The sequence below is a fragment of the Maylandia zebra genome, linkage group LG12 (assembly GCF_041146795.1).
Source record: "Maylandia zebra isolate NMK-2024a linkage group LG12, Mzebra_GT3a, whole genome shotgun sequence".
In the NCBI taxonomy this organism is placed as follows: Eukaryota; Metazoa; Chordata; class Actinopteri; order Cichliformes; family Cichlidae; genus Maylandia; species Maylandia zebra.
The window spans coordinates 4,324,442-4,339,103 of record NC_135178.1 but is presented as its reverse complement, the minus strand read 5'-3'; positions in this window follow the sequence as shown (position 1 = coordinate 4,339,103).

Sequence of the window (14,662 nt, the reverse complement as noted above, 5' to 3'; positions counted from 1 at the left end):
TCTGCACACCTTTGGCTGTGAAAATGTTTCATGAAAAGCTTCAATCCCCCTGTACTGCAGCAGCAAGTCCCAGGAGATAGCAGCCTGACTCGGCCATTTTGATGGGTCTGGGCATAAAAGCGCAGGCTTGTGTATCTGCAAAGTGCAGCCGGGGCTCTACATTCCCACAACGCCTTGCACCTTGCCCAAACAACCGCTCTCAAGCGGGTGGGAGTACAACAAAAGAAGAAAAAAAAGAAAGAAAGAAAAAACATATTCAGCTCCCTGTCAAACCTCCACGATGCGGAGGCTGAAGTAAAACCTAAAGCTAGCTGCTTGGAGCTTTCACATGCCAAAATTGCATTCTTTGGAGAAAACAGTCTGGCAAGTGATTGTTTTGCTGTTAGAGATATAAATCCTTGTCGAGTAATAATAGTTCTGTCATTATGCTCCACCGCACCACTCTTTTTCCCTCAGTTTATATTAGTTGATTTTTTTTATGTGTGTGACAAAAGGATAATGGGATTAGTCTAGTTTTTTTTTAAGTGCACAAGGTAAAGTGTTAAACACTTAAGTAAATGCTGGTCACACACAGTATTTAATTACCCTTTTGGTCTCAGAAGAAGAGAAATTACCTGGAGCTGCACAGGATAAGGAATCATTGGGGAGTGAGTTATTTGCTTGCCAGTGCAAGGTTTTACTTTTAAATAACATCTATCTATCTATCTATCTATCTATCTATCTATCTATCTATCTATCTATCTATCTATCTATCTATCTATCTATCTATCTATCTATCTATCTATCTATCTATCTATCTATCTATCTATCTATCTATCTATCTATCTATCTGTGATTTTTGTTATGATTTTAGTTTTTTAAAAAAAAGACATTCTGGCATTTGTGGTCATAAAGAAACAAGATCAGCAGCCTGCTTCCTATGCGTAACCTTCATTTATTCTCTTTAATTGCAGTGCTTCTCTGGCTTCTGCTTGCCCTTTTTTGGCACCTACCCGTTGATAACTGTTCAGGGACGTAGTATAAATGATTCATGTCTGTCATATGACAAATAAGCCGATCATAGTCATTTGGCATGGATGAAAAGCAGAGGGATGAACAGACAAGAGACACATGAAAGAATGGATGTCTGGGTGAGACTTGGTTCGATACTGCTCAACAAAAGGATTTCACATGAGGCTGAGGCTTCCTCAGGCATCCCGCACTCTTTGTTCATTTTGCCAAGTTAACTCACACAAGTCGACAACCTGCCGACATTGCCAGAGAAGGATGATAACAGCTGTAGTTCCAGACAGACAACCCTCTACTGTTTCCTCAAATCTGCAGGCCTCAGTGTGGTTACTCCAGCACTGGCGACACATAGAAAATACCCCCCAAAAGCCAAGAGATAATTTGTTTTTACCTTCTCTTCCATCACCTGAGGCAGGTGAGAAGACGTTCCCAATGGCACATCAATCCATGCATTTAGATTAGGTATTTAGATTCTGTCAGACATTCTGATGTGAAAATAACGTTGTTTAATGGATCAATGCAGCCAGGAATTCAGGGTAAATATTCCATACATAATCTGCCAGTCAAAGGTTTGGACACACCTTCTCATTTAATGGATTTTCTTTATTTTTAATACTTTCTACATTGTAGAGACATATTGAAGACATTATGAAGCAAGATATATGGAATTATGGAGTTAGCAATGAAAAAATTGATAAATAACTCTAAATATGTTTTATATTTTAGATTCCTCAAAGCAGCCACCCTTTGCTTTGTTGACAGTGCTGCAAACCGTTGGTCTTCTCTCAATGAGCTTCATGATCAAGTCACTTGAAATGGTTTTCACTTCACAGTTGTGCCTTGTCCAGGTTCATTTGTGGAATTTCTTGCCTTCTTAATGGGACTGGGACCCTCAGTTGTGTTGTGCAGGTCAGGTTGGTACACAGCTGACAGCCCTATTTGACAACTGTCAGAATTCCTATTATGGCAAGAACCAATCAGCTAAGTAAAGAGAAACAAGAGTCCATCATTATTTTAATAACTGAAGGTCAGCAAGTCCAGAAAACTGCTAAAACTTTGAATGTGTTCCCAACTGCAGTTGCCAAAACCATCAAGCGCTACAATGAAAGTGGCTCACATGAGAACCGCCCCGGGAAAGGAAGACCAAGAGTCACCTCTGCTGCTGAAGATAAATTCATCCGAGTCACCAGCCTCAGAAATCGCAAGTTAACAGCGCCGCAGACTAGAGGCCAGATAAATGCCACACAGAGTTCCAGTAACAGACACATCTCTACTGTTCAGAGGAGACTGCGTGAATCAGGCCTTTATGGTCAAATAGCTGCTAAGAAACCACCACTAAGGAAAAGCAACAAGCAGAAGAGATTTGTTTGGGCCAAGAAACACAAGGAATGGACATTAGACTAGTGGAAATCCAATTTTGAGATCTTTGGTTCCACCCAACGTGGAAAAGGTGAACAGATGGTCTCTACATGTATGGTTCCCACTGTGAAGCATGGAGGAGGAGGTGTGATGGTGTGGGGGTGCTTTGCTGTTGACACTGTTGGGGATTTGAACCAGCATGGCTGCCACAGCATCCAGCAGTGACATGCTATCCCATTCAGTTCAGTATCTATCTATCTATCTATCTATCTATCTATCTATCTATCTATCTATCTATCTATCTATCTATCTATCTATCTATCTATCTATCTATCTATCTATCTATCTATCTATCTATCTATCTATCTATCTATCTATCTATCTATCTATCTATCTACCAAAATAACAGTAGTGACAAGATTAAAAAGACAAATAATAATAGTGTAACCGAATAAAACATTTAGGTATATTAACTGACATGTGAAAGCTTGACACAGTGTCTTATTAAAGGGAAGTTTTCCAGAGATGGCTAGCAGAACGACTGTAAGTTACTGTCATGGAGTGAAAGTTTGAAAATGGTAACATAAGCTGATTTCTGTCACCCGGAGACACAGATCGCAGATACAGCGCTATCACATGAGATGGATTTTCAACACTTTTTTTCTTTCCGTAAACGCAGACTTATAATGTGTTATCACCTGTCATCGTTGACAGGCTGTTGGGCCTGATTATCTCTTTCTAAAATGACATGCAGCGGCAGTGTTTGTGGAGACCTCCGGGAGAATGTCACGCCTGCACGGGAATTACAAAGGGCAACATGCAACACTTTATACAAAACACACTGAACTGGTTTGGGTATTATTTTATGTCAACTTGAATTAACGCCTGTGTCAAATGTTTGCACATATATGTGCTAAACAGGGCTCTGTACACTGTGCACACTGTAGTTTGGTGGGATACGTCTTTATTGTTGAGGTGCTGAATACTTTTCTGTGTACTGCTGTCATACTGACTTGACACCTAATTTAACGATGACATAAAACCTGACAGTCATAAACTTAACTTCACTTTTATTTATTATATATTCCTCTTCTTCCTTTGCCTCTGACTTTTGTGATATTTTCACCTGAACATCCTGAGAAGGAATAAAGGCTACAGTTCAGGAAGAGAAGTTCAGACTGATTTATCATAGTGAACTGGAATCCAGTTTAAAGGGTGGGGGTGGGGGTTGATTAGCAAATGTTCCCAGAAAACCTCACCACTTCAACAGGATGACATCCTCACAGGAGAAGCTGGACCTGCTGGGTCCATAATCTCCACGTGACATAAAGCGGTGTGAACGCAGGAGATGAAATTGAAATGAGCACCTCAAATTCCTCAGGAAAACTCGAATAAGAAACACCCCAGGGAAGTTAGATAGTGGGGGCTGGTGTCTGCGTACGTGTGCAAACGGTGGCAGCCCTTATGTGGGCTTCGAAAAAGCACAGAAGTGGCAAAGCTACTCTGACAAGGAGGACGTTTAAGTTCAGAGCATGTGAGACTTGTCCCGTCGAGTGAAAACAATTGGCCAGCCCCAGCTCCAATTCATCAAAGTGACAGCACTTGGCCACGTGGAAATGAATGAATAAATAAAGGAGAATGCATTCAGTGTGCAGATAAAGAGTAGCCTGCTGGGTAGACACTGCCAGAGAGGACTGTCAGTATATATACCATTCAGCCCTTGTTGGCAAAATGACATCCTCCAAGAATGAAACACTTGCATGAGGTTTCCTGCTCCCTGCTACACATGACATGCAAATGATTTGTGACAGTGGGAATAAAATTTAATCTCTACAATTCCCGTTTTGCTGTTCATCCGCTGATACCGTAACCCCTGCAGCATGGCTGCTGCTTGTTGTCATGTGGAGTAGTTGACCTCGGAAACTCAAGCATCAGCATCCTCTCCTTGACTTTGACTATTAAAAAAAAGGGGTTACCTCACCCTATGTCTCCTGCTCTTGAGCTATGACCTGCCACATATCCATTATTGATTATCACTTTCTGTTACTGCAGAGTTTCGACGGTTACCTATAGGCTTCTGTGATGCAATATGAAGCTCCCTTTGTGTGCAAGTCAAAAGAAATAGGAGTGTCTTTGAAGGGGGAGTAGAAACACAGGGTTCTCCTCACAGGAGAAATATGCGTATTTTTTCTTGTTTATGGTTAGATAAGAAAATAGTTTTCATAGCTTTAGGCTAAATCTCAAAGTATAGGCAGCAGACTCTCAGCACATGTGCCAGCATTACTTAGGACGTTCTGCTCAGTACGCTGCGTGCAGGTGTGTGGCTGCTGTAGCGTACTGATGCCAGGATGCATCACGGTATCAATCTTCTCTGCTAACACTTTCCCATTTTCCCCATATTGCCAAACTATCCCCTTGAATAAGTATGAATGAAAACTCCATTTTGCAACGGAGGCCTGAGAACGTTTCTTCTGTGTCATTTGTCACTCAAAGCCACTTTAAATGCATCACTCAGTTCGAACTTTTTATGGGATTTCTTGGATCAATCCATCATCGCTCGAACAAAACAGATTTGAACAGCACAAGCAACTTTTTCCCCTCCTCCCCCCACCCTTGTGCGGACAAAAAGGCTCTTATTTTCCCAATGAGCTGGGCTCCCTCAGCTGTGGCATATCATTCTGAGTGACACCTTCATCATAAATTACATACAGGCAGCACGATGGCACCCAACTTTACCCTGGGGTAAGCAGTGGGTGGTGCGCGAGTTGTGGGGGGAGTCTTGTGTTGCTTGGCTGCACAGGGAACAATATTGATTAACACTCATGTTTCTTTTGAATCAATCTCCATCACCTATCGGCCATTTTCTCCATTATATTTCATCTGGGGGAAGACGGATGGTGGAGATGGGTGGATGTGTGCAGGGAGCCTATCTGTTGCACTGCAGAGATTCCATCAGCAGATTTAGTGTTGTCTCCATCACCACCAGAATTGCCTAATGGAGGGCGGGCACATCACTGTCACTACCTGCATCCCCCCCCCCCCCCCCCCACACACACACACTTCCATCTTCCCCATTCTCACCCCCCCCCCCCCCTTAACCTCCACCCTTGGGGATCCAGAGGCAACATTTACTTTGGCTGATTGTCCAAGCATTTCACTACATATCGTACTGTGTATGACTGTGTACGTGACAAATAAAATTTGAATTTGAATTTGAATTTGATTAAAACTCCTGCCACATAGGACCTGGAGGCACAGCGAGACGCCCTCCCTGACAGGTGGATGTGTGGTTTTTGTCTCTAAATGTACCCAAAAACAATACATGTGTTACTCTCTGCATGTGTATTTGAAGTGAAGGAATAATTTCTAGCTTGCTGTTGCTGTCTCCGTGAAGCACAAATAAAGTGGCTGGTGTGGATGCTTCGCCATTCATTTTTTAGTTGATGCATCAATTCTTACCCCAGGCAGATCCGAAATAATGGAACATTTTTCACGTCAATCAAAGTCCAAAGATAATGAATATCCTTCCATATTTCTTTATTTATTATTTGACACGATATTAAATCAGAAGCCATATTTTGTACCGCCCGACCCCCGCTAACCCCCACCCGAGACCACCGCCACATGGCATATTTATCCTCAAAAACAATCTAAGTTTTGATTGTTCCCCGATAAGCCCTGAGCTGCTGGATGGAGCCTCTGCATGGAGCGGATCTCACTCAGCTGGTGTCAGCCAGATTTATTTTTCCTCCCAGCACTGGAGCTTGGTTGGCGCTCAGCTCAGCCCAAACCCCCTGGCACTCTAACCAATCTATCAAGTCCATCAGTGTTTCATGTAGCCTAGGGGACACTGGCTGGCAGCCCAAATGAGCTCACTCTTCCTCTTCCTGCTCTTGCCATTGCCTGCTCTCCCTGCTAAACATATCTGAGCTGTAGATGCCTGCTTAACTGCTGGCTGTCTGGATTTTACTCCTTGGCTTGGTTGTGACAGCACCAAGTAAAGTTTACCAACTGCAACACTGCCCTCTTTTAAAAATAGAATGGAAATAGGTAAGGCTCCCTTTCTTGGTGATTACACCGATCCTAGTGCATCCACAGTTGTGGACATTGGTCGCATATTAAATCTTTTTGTCTCAATGTGTCCATGTTGCCCTTTTAAGAGAAAATAAGGCCAATGAGAGAGAAATGCAAATGACTGAAATTGTTTTTATAAAAACATTTTAAACTCTGTTTTGCTTCTTAACAAATTCTGGTGGCTGTTGAACTGCTATATATTTTTGCTACAGTGTAAGCTCACCAGCTAGCTGCTAACCCTGCCCTGAGGTGCAAAACACAACAGCATTTCACAAAACACAACAGTTCACTCCAATGTGATGTCGCTACCAGCCACTCATCAACAATAGCTCTTTCAAATTATTCCCCACTCTCCTGGTATTTTTGAGGCTGCACTATTGTGGAAAATTAAATTGTAGGATTGACTCTAAAAAAATAAATAAAACCCAAAACAATAAGCATGGTGCACTCCACTTCACTGAGAAATATTCTGTGTTGTGTACTAAAATAACCTTGTAGCTAGAATTGCTTTCAAAAGGCATCCAGCAAGGCGTCATGTGCATTTGGCTTTGTTGAGGAATATGGGCCGATGTGAACACATTGACTTGCCAGCTGAAAATTGTGTGTCGTAACTTTTTGTGTGGCTGTGAATTACCTGGAGTCTAAATGTATTATTTAGCAAAACCAAGTTGTTTATTGTTACTTCTTGTGCGTCATCTGTGTATCCATATTAGCATCGCAGGGGCCTATCCCAACTGCCATATGGCAAGAAGCAGAGTACCCTGCTAACACACAGAGATAGACAAGCATTTACACTCATAAGAAATGGCCAAGAATCACCACTTAACCTAACCACATATCGTTGGACACGTGCATGGGGATGCAATGGGATGCACGTTGCTATTTACTACTGCATCATTTACTACTGTTCACTGCATCATTCCATGTTTGGCACTGATCACCACCTGCACTCATGTATATATCATGTATCATCTATCTATCTACTTAGCACTTTTAATTCTTATTCTCATTTTTATTTTCATGTCTATTTAAGCTTAATTTATAACAGTATGTTTGCACTGAAGCACCGCAGCAATTTCCTAATGTTGTAAACCCGCTCAACATTTGGCAATAAAACCCTTTCTGATTCTGATTCTGATACATGTACCTCTTCTTCTACATGTATCTCTTCTTCAAAACATTAATATAGTAACTGCTCGCTGTTTTCTAAAGGCATATTTAAAATGTGCAGGTTTCTTGCATATAGTGTATGACATAACAGCCATTTGTTCTGAAGACTGAATAAAGTCTTGATAATCTATCTTCGCTCAAGTCTTCATGCCTGGATGACAGATGCGGAAAACGGTTAACTGACTGAAGTTGGGCCAGACTGTGTGCCTCATTTTAGACTGTAGAAAATTAAATCACAGGAGAATACGCAGATATGAGAGCACGATGATCATCAGGCAAAAAAAAGCAGTGGCCATTAAGCTGCCTGCTGCCTCTGGGAATCACAGTATTTTTGACAATTTTCCCCCAGATGAAATTGTCACAGCCAGGCTCAAGGCGGGTAGATGAGGTACGTCTGATCACGCTGACCTTGTTCACAATATTTTTCACCTCAACCTCCAGGGACTCAGAGCACAGACAGGAAGTTTTCAGTTTTTGTTCAGTCGGTTGTCTGGACACAATTGTTTTATTTTTGTTTCTGTAGGACTCATATAGGTTGGACATTTACAGGCAGTGCTTTAAAGCAGTGGTATCCAGTATTAGCTCATCATACCATCCCTGGGCAACAAGAGAACTAATAACTTACAGCCGTACAACTATATACACACATCAACAGAGTCGTGGGCTAAACAGTCTTCTACATTAAACAAGAACATCAATCTGCTTTTGGTCCGTTGCTACTTGCTGCTCCAGGTTCCTGGATGAGAGGTGAGACATCCTTCAAACTACTTTTTTAAAGCTCTTAAGATTTAGCTCTGTAAACCAGTTATCAATTACTTTGCATTGGAAAAGTGTGTTATTAAGTTCCAGGTGGAGCATGATCTCTCTATCTATATGAAGGACATCGAAAGAAACGTGTGCTTTTTTTTAAAGGATTGGATTAGGGGCCTTTGGTCAGCCTCCACGTCCAAGAGAACACATTTACACAGACTGTGATTATACTCTCAGAAGGTCATCACAGTGAAAAGTACTTCTAATCGTAGTTTAAAATCAGTGAGAAGTGGATTAGGACTATTTTAAGAGGTCCTGGCTCTCTCCATCATGCTCTTGTTGCTAAGTGACGGGGTTGCTGTGGAGTTTGTGAAGGAATGCTGACCTCTCATACTGTCATGCCAACAATATGTTTATGTTCTGTGACTCTCTAAAGATATTTAAGACACGGCTCAGAATTAAGATGTAACAATCACACTGATTTGTGTCAAATGATCTATATTGTAATTTTCAATTCATTTTAAGATTTCAAGTTTTCTGTTATCCGTGTAACAAGAATAATGAAGTTTATTCATTTTCATAGTCACTGGAAGTGCATGAACTTCAGATATATGACTTCACACTTTGATGTAGCAGAAATAAGAAAACCGCACAACAACAGTGTCCTCAGATATCTCATACATCAAAATATTGTAACATAAAAAAAAAATTAATTAGTCATAAATTCTGTATAAATTAAAAACAGTGTGAGACTGGATTATAAAGTGAGTGGAAAATGCTCCCTTTGCCCGACTACTGTATTGTTTACATCCCCACAAAGTTATAAAGTTATGAAGAGATACAAAGACTTTACGAAATTGTAGTGGTAGATGCAGTGGTAATAAATGACAGTAGAAACACAGTTTGATTTGATGACATGCTCACAAGGTGAAATCAATGTCATCTACACTGTTGTGAATGTTAACAAAATAAACTGAACGAAGAGGCCAGTGGAATAAATTTGCACCCAAAAAGATGTGAATAAGCATCAACATTTCCAAACCAAAACTGGTAATGCATTTTATAAACCTTATTTCACTTTCAGTAATGTGTTAGAGCAGGAACTTGCTTTGACATTCTTTATTAAATTCTCAGTTAAATCAAAAAACGGGCCCAGACCTGTCCAACATCAGTGAGGTTTTGAACTAAAGTGCTTCCAGGGCTGTTTTACAGAGGGATTGTGGATCAGATTTACACTACATCCCAAAAGTCTTGAGCCACCCCTCGTTCTTTAGATTTTGCTTCCAATGAGCCCAACTTTCTTGCAATTTTCTTAAAATGGTCTTGAGTAATCGTTCTCCAGGCTTCCTGAATGTTTTTCAAAGTATTTCTTTGGACGTTGGCTTCTTGAACATGTTCAGAGGAATATTTGATAGTGACCTTTGATTTTGGCATAACAAAGGCATATAGCTCAAGACCTACTAACAACTTAACAAAGAACAGGCACTTTGTTACTAAGGGCCAACTGCAAAAACACACTGCTTCTTCTCATTTCTTTAGCAATGAGAAATGCAAAAGATAACACATTTGACAGGCATCACTTGGTATTCCTGCACCAACAAGGCGATTCCCAAAGTGCTATTAGGTGAAAATTTAACATATCTTGGCATGTGTGTGTGCAGTGTAACCTTAACAATTCTGTGTGCACATTTTGAAAACCTGATGGAGTCCTGAAATCACGCTTTAAACAAAAAAGTTTAATGAGGTAAGTCTGGACAAAACTTCAGCAAGTCAGTGCGCCAATATCTCACATTGTTACACACAGCAAACTAGATAGTGTACGAGTACTTCCTGTCTTCCTTTCCTTTTTAGCCTTTGTACGTAGATAGCTAGTTGTTTACCCATTTTTTTCTATATGCTATGCTAACTCTCCGCTGGCATATTTAGCCCCACAGACATGAGAGCAGTTTCAACTTTCACATTAAGAAAACTAATGTGTGCATTTTGCAAAATGTTTATCTAATCCTATAATGTTTCCGGCATCCCACAATAAGGTGCGAACAATCACACTCTTTTATCGTTACAAAAACGCTAATGGGCCAACACATCATTAAATTCACATCATCATGAAATATATTAAAACTCCATAAGTAAGAAGCTAAATGGTTCTCACTCAGGGTTATTTTTTGATAATGCCCAACTGCCCCCATGGCTGAAATTAAACAAAAACATTAATCTCTCATAAATAGCGAGGGAAAGCCGAGCTCATGCCTCAAGGCCTTGGGCATGCAGATGAAAAGCAGGACTACAGTAAACTAAAGGAGTACTCACAAATAAAAGTAGGAGGCAGAATTCATAATTCTGCATTACAGTTAATCAAACAGCATAGAAGCAGTTTATGGATTATGGAAAAAAATCACAGTATTTCTAGTAAAAAGAAAAAGACAATTAGCACAGCACAGCCTTCATAAATTAAGTGAGCTATAAATATGCATATGTCCCCAGGTAAAGTGTAAAATTAAACCTTAGATGCTTTGAAAAGTAAACTTGCATTAACTATTAACTATTGTTACTTGTTGCTGTTCATTGTGTGTGTGTGTGTGTGTGCGTGCGTGTGTGTGTGGTGGTGGTGGTGGTGGGGATGATGTTATGGTCCTGAATCACTGCCATGTATTTAATTCTGGTAAAGTTTCTTTGCTGATTGCACTTGAAATGCATACAGTGGAAGCAAAAATGCAAAGATTAATGGTCATCAGTTGTGGCATATAGGCATACAGCATGTCTCCCCCTCCTCCCATTAGTCAACACCTATAGCATGGTTACCTATCAAAAGGTAAAGTTTTAAGCCTAAAACAAAACAAACCCTTTTTTACTCTGCATCAGTTTTGGTACGATTTGTAAACAGACAGCAGTTCTGCAGATGAAGAACAGCAGGGAGCAGGCCGACGCTCTGATAAAAAAGCATCAAAGCAGCTCTGAATTGAAGTGACAGGTGTTAGATCCACGTAACCATACGCACAACTAATCATGTGATCCCAGGTTCAACCAAATCTGCTGAAAGAATCAAAATTTTGGATCAGGAAAGACTGAGATAGGCCGTATTGGCAAGTGTGCCCGCCACTATACCACAGGCTTGCTCATATAAACAAAGTCTGAGGATGAGCTTGGTTTAATGGATCAGAGAGCTGAGATGGGATGCTAGCTTAAAATGGCACAAACATTCCTCCCCTCAGGCAGTTATTTTCCAAACAGCGGCATGCTGCTCTCTCTTCCCTTTTAAGTGGTAGACGTTCTCTCTATCCATCAAGGGCATAATTTTAGAGCCAAACATCTCTGAGACAGTCACACAGCCAGTCAAAAGTGGATTTCCTTCATCTGGTGTATATATATATATATATATATATATATATATATATATATATATATATATATATATATATATATTAGGGGTGCAACAATACTCGTATGGATATTGAACCTTTTGATACAGTGCTTTCGGTTCGGTACGCATATGTATCGTCATGTGAAGTATGACCCTGAAGGTAAGCGCATCATGGACAAAAGTAAAACAGTATGTTGGATGTGCCACGCAATGCTCAATTGGTGGGAACTAGTGCGTTAGCGCAGTTAGCTTGTTAACGTGTTGACGCCGTCCAGCCCCACGCACGGGGCGATCCGCGGTACCTCGTAGATTTGCCGTGTTGTGGCGTTAATATGATTTTAATGAGATTAACGCTGACAGCACTAGTGGGAACACAACGAATATGACTGCACATTTACTCCGACATCATCCTAGTGCAAAGAGAAGTGGAAGCAGAAAAAAAACAACAAGCACACATGCTACAAACTTTACCCGCGTCATTTAGACAGCCGTTAGCACAGGATTCTCCTTATGGGGACCTGATATATTTAATATGCTGCTGAGAATATAGCCCAGAAGAAGCGTATAGTATAGCTTTTATTTTTGGAAAGAGACATTTCTCTGTAATAAACTCTCTTTTCCAAAGATGAGTGATTTCTCCATCCGATAGATTTATTTTTTTATTACTTTGTTGTTTCAGCAACATTAAATTTAAAAACTGTACTTTTGAGTTAAAATATATATTTATAATTTTAATAAATGACAAATTAAAAAGGCATGAACATTTTTTTGTATCGAAAAAATATCGAACCGTGTCACCAAAGTATCGAACCGTGAATTTTGTGTATCGTTGCACCCCTAATATATATATATTTTATATACTGTAAAGATATTTAGCACAAGAAGCAGAGCTTCAGTACAATGGAAACAGGGTGCAGAACACTCAATATTCTCACTGTGTTTGTGTTTTTCTTTCATAATGTTCAGCTGTGCAGAGATGTAAACCACGATGTTCATTTTAGAGAGAGCTAACAAACTGCGGATGCTGTAACAGTTAACCACAGTAATCACGAAACTCCACTGCACAAATTATATTGCAGGCTTTTGCTTCCTCTATTCAGTGCAAACTAAGGTCCCTGCTTTCTGCAGTAAAGCACCACTTCTCTCTCTTTCCTTCAGTTAATCCCAAGCATGAATCTGAGTATGACTATCAGCAATTATATCAAGTAAAGCTGATATACAAAGACAAAATGTTTAATCTTCGTGAATGAGAAAGTTCAGTCAGAAATAAATACAGCATTGAAAATTGGCTTAGGAAACACTGGGCATGGCTTTTAAGCTTTTGTGTCCTTTCCCCCAGTTCTCACTGTGTACTGCACATTAAAAAAAAGATATTTTCTCAATATTAATTCCTGAAGGGAACACCGAAGCTTGCCCAGAATTAATGTTGTATTTAACTTGCATAATAAAGAAAGCCCTCATTACAGCTATACATAGTGGATAATTGATGATCAGATGTCCTTTTCACCCAAGAAGCAGCTCTACGTACGGTCAGTGTTCAAACGATATGAAACAAACCAGAAGCTTTCTTGAAGCTTTATGTCTGGGTTTCATTCATCATTCATTTCATTCTTTTTTTTGTATGAATTCTTTATTTCTCTCCCAAATCGCCATCCCCTTGTTTTACCAAATGTTCTTGTGAATGATGTTACTCTCTTTACCAACAGCAAAGCAAAACATTTACCATCAATATTGTATTTGGGTGAAAGTATTTCCTGTTCTCAGTATCAGCCGTAGCTGCACTAAGACACGTCAGTGTCTGTCCACTTTATATTTTTAGAATTTATTTCCACGGCCCTTTCAAATAACATTAGAAGTGTGCCGCAGTGGCTTTTAATATTTCATAGCAAATCTAATCAATCACTGACAGTACTGCGCACAAGTCATCCCTAGTTTATTATATTTTGCTTCCAGATTTTCCAGGCTTTGTTTTTTGTTTTTCTTTGGACATTGGCTGCTTTTTCACTCACTTTAGAGTGACTGACCACTTTCTGAGGATTGTTAAGCCACTTAACACTGAGCTGTGAATCAAACACAAAATGCCCAAAAAGATGACAGTTTGATAGCAAACAAACAGTATCTGAAGTTAAGCCCTTAAGAAACAGAGAAAAATCCAGCAAAGACCTGATACAGGACTGGAGAGATAAATGTGGCCTTTAGCAGATGGAGTTCATCCATCTGCTTCAGAAAAAGTCTTTGTGGAACGGTGGCTTAAAATAAAATATTTGTAAGAAAGGAAAACAGGGATCAAAGGCTGAGGTAAACCAGATTACACAAAAATGGTCTGAATATCAGTGGAACAAGGTGCTATGAAGTGATGAATCCAAATTTTACATTTTTAGTTCATATTGCTGTCAGTGTGGTCAAGACAGACATACAGGGAGTGCAGAATTATTAGGCAAATGAGTATTTTGTCCACATCATCCTCTTCATGCATGTTGTCTTACTCCAAGCTGTATAGGCTCGAAAGCCTACTACCAATTAAGCATATTAGGTGATGTGCATCTCTGTAATGAGAAGGGGTGTGGTCTAATGACATCAACACCCTATATCAGGTGTGCATAATTATTAGGCAACGTCCTTTCCTTTGGCAAAATGGGTCAAAAGAAGGACTTGACAGGCTCAGAAAAGTCAAAAATAGTGAGATATCTTGCAGAGGGATGCAGCAGTCTCAAAATTGCAAAGCTTCTGAAGCGTGATCATCGAACAATCAAGCGTTTCATTCAAAATAGTCAACAGGGTCGCAAGAAGCGTGTGGAAAAACCAAGGCGCAAAATAACTGCCCATGAACTGAGAAAAGTCAAGCGTGCAGCTGCCAAGATGCCACTTGCCACCAGTTTGGCCATATTTCAGAGCTGCAACATCACTGGAGTGCCCAAAAGCACAAGGTGTGCAATACTC